Genomic DNA, 3,012 nt, shown 5'->3' on the forward strand with positions numbered 1-3,012 from the left:
CCCATGTAAAAATAAATTAGAAGTCCTAGAGTGGGTGCTTATTAATAAAAAATAAATTATCAAAGAGATGAACATAAATGGTTATGAAATCAGAGCTGGACAGCAAAATACGGACATTGTAGGGTCAAATAGCGGAAAGATGATAAAATAAGGTTTGCTTTGAACTTCTCAGTCAACATTTATCGTATTTTCTCTGAATTTTCTAATTATCATTCATTATTTTACATTTGATTATCTCTTATAAATCCAAACTTTCATTATGTGATGTTCTGTTTTTTAATCCTGCCTTACCTTATTTACATGCTGCTCCAAGATAAATATCAGCAACTAAATTTATTATTTGTATTCTAAGTAAGAAAAGTTTTTATGATATTAATAGGCTAATTTAGAAAAGGTTACCTCTTAAGGAAATGAATTTGGACTATTTGCAGGATTAACCAATTTGGGATGCTATATTGGTAAAATATTCAGATTTGGGAGTCAGAGGACAGGGCTCTAGTTCCGATTTTGCCCTTTAAGTGTGTATGTCACCCAAGTGCCTGTAGGCAATTAGGAGCCAATAAACTTGTAGATCTCCAGACAATAGACCCAGAGGAATGCGGTAGGGTTCAATACATGCATAGAGCTCTCCTGGGTTAGCAGTCCCCTCAGACTCTATGGTTGGATCTGACTATTGTGAAGCTCAAGTTTGAACTCCATTCTGTGTGACTCCTTAGCTCTTGACCACTCTACTACACAGCTTCTGCAAATCCCCCTCGCTCAAACTGTACACGCTGTTATAATCTGACAAGGGTTGTAGAGGCACGAAGCAAACAGCCCAATGGTTAAATACTAGTAAGGGAGCTACTCAGTACTCCATCTTGGAAGGAGTCTATAAAGGAAGAGCCTGAGAATGAAAAGTGAAGATTCAAGAAACAGAAGAAAATAAGTAAGGTCCCAGCTGGTGTTTAACCATGTGCCAGAATATGCCCTCAATGTTTTTCCTTAATGAAAAGGGTCTCTTTCTCCACATTGGTCTATATTCTTGATGAAGTCACAAGGAGATATCTATGACAGAAGATTATCATTGTTTATTGCCTACCCAATAACCGTTTGTCATTCTTTTTTAATAGAACCCTCATTTTACTAAGAGCAACATTAGGCTCGGTTAAAATTAGGCTCACTTCCACAGACTTTCTTGCCTCCATGGGATGGCTTTTGACACAAGACTGGCCAATGACATATGAGCAAGCACAGTCTTTTGGTGAGGGCTTCCTGAAAATTATTGTTGATTGCTGAAAGAGACAAGCTCACGCTTACTTTGGCAGCATATGTGCTAAAATTGGAGTCACACAGAGAAGATTAGCATGGCACTTGCACAAGGATGGCACACATATTTGTGAAGCGTTTTGTATTTTGCACAGTTCCCAGAGACCATTTGACACTTTGCTGGTTAACACCAAGGAAACCACACGAGTCAAAGCACAGCATGTGGCATCCAATATTAAAATTGTGATTTTCCCTACAGAGAGAGAGCCCAATGGTTTATTCATTTACCTTGTTTTCGCTTCTCTCTTTTCAGCCTGGGATGCAGTTGTGGTGTCCAGTGGGGCAGCAGTCATTTCATGAGCATAAAAACTGTAGCCTCATACTAAGGGTGGCACAGTGGAAAGACAGGCAACTGCTTCACTGCTGAGTCCCTGCTAGCCTCGCAGAGCCCCACGCCAACCTATTTTTGCTCATCTCTGGACATGTGATGATTTACAAAAAATAAATCCTATTTACTTAAGCCACTGTAGTTAGTTTTTGTTGTTGTTGTTGTTATACAAAACTTAAAATAACACCTTCTGGCAATGATGGTCTTGCTATTCTCCTCTTCCATCAAGTTTATTTTTAGTTTACTGCCAAAGTTATCTCCGTATCATTGTCATTGCCCCAGTTTCCACTGCCTGGGTGACTGGGTAGGGTGTTAATTCATCTGGAAGGAGTGGGTTTAGGGCTCTGGTACCTTGCACTGAAGAAGGCCCGGGGCAATACGATGACATTGTACAAAGAATATAGGCTTTGGAAATCTAGCGTTTGTGACAATTTTAACTCACCCACTCTGAGCCTCAGCTTCCTCATAATATCTACTTAAATATTTATTGAGAGGTACGTGAAATGCCTAACTCTGGTGGTAGTGGTACATATGTATATGTTTTTCTTTATTATAAATTCCTCTCTCTCAAGAACACAAATGGAACAAATGATCTCACCCTTTCCCAGTCCTTCCTCCATGCCATCTCTCAGTCTCCTTATTGTAATTTCCTTTGGAAAGACACCTCCCCCTGGAGTTTGCCTATGGTTTTTATTCTGCCTGGATTTTATGTGATTAAAAAGTTGGTGGGGAAGGAAGTGGGAAAAGGCAAAAGAACAAGGTCCATAGAGAATGGCTTTGGGCCTGGGTGACTGCTCTCAGGCAGGAGAGAACTTGCGAGAAGAGAGCAGGCAAGCCTGTCCCCCTTCCTGAGAACTTCCGTTCTCCTCAGGCCGGGAGGGGACCAAGTCTGTGGCCATAGCTCTAGGCTCACGTTACAAGGTATGTCTGCATTTTTAGTTAGGTTTCCTGGAGAGCTAAGTCTTCTGAGATGTGCTTTTGAAATGAAACCATAATCACCTCTAGTACATATTTAGAATACACACGCATATATATACCACATACATATTTATATATAACATTAGACTGTTACCATGGAAACTATTGCAGGCTAACAAATTAAGCATTGTGACACCACTGTTAATAAGAAAAAAGAAATTCAAATGAAACACCAAGCATTTGTTTAAGCACAAATAGCTTCAGTAATTAAATATACAGAAACAATGCAGAAAACCACAAATTAATATTTAGAAGCCTTTCCAGAAGGAAAAATCGACTTTGATGTTGTTTTCCCTCTTCCATGGCATTGCATTCTACATCTTTATGAATTAAGTTTGGCATCAGGTTAACAAAAATAGATGTTACATCAGAGCCCACACACCTAAAAGCTTAGCTCT

The 3,012-nt window shown here is 39.4% G+C and overlaps 1 non-coding gene across 1 annotated transcript; it reads left to right on the forward strand.

The window, feature by feature from the left end:
* The first annotated feature begins 1,291 nt into the window (after positions 1 to 1,291).
* LOC118625886 lies at positions 1,292 to 1,398 on the forward strand. Its single transcript, XR_004958745.1, has one exon. It is a non-coding gene; the product is annotated as a U6 spliceosomal RNA (small nuclear RNA).
* Positions 1,399 to 3,012: the final 1,614 nt, after the last annotated feature.

Source organism: Molossus molossus, unplaced genomic scaffold (assembly GCF_014108415.1).
Source record: "Molossus molossus isolate mMolMol1 unplaced genomic scaffold, mMolMol1.p scaffold_m16_p_11, whole genome shotgun sequence".
Classification (NCBI taxonomy): domain Eukaryota; kingdom Metazoa; phylum Chordata; class Mammalia; order Chiroptera; family Molossidae; genus Molossus; species Molossus molossus.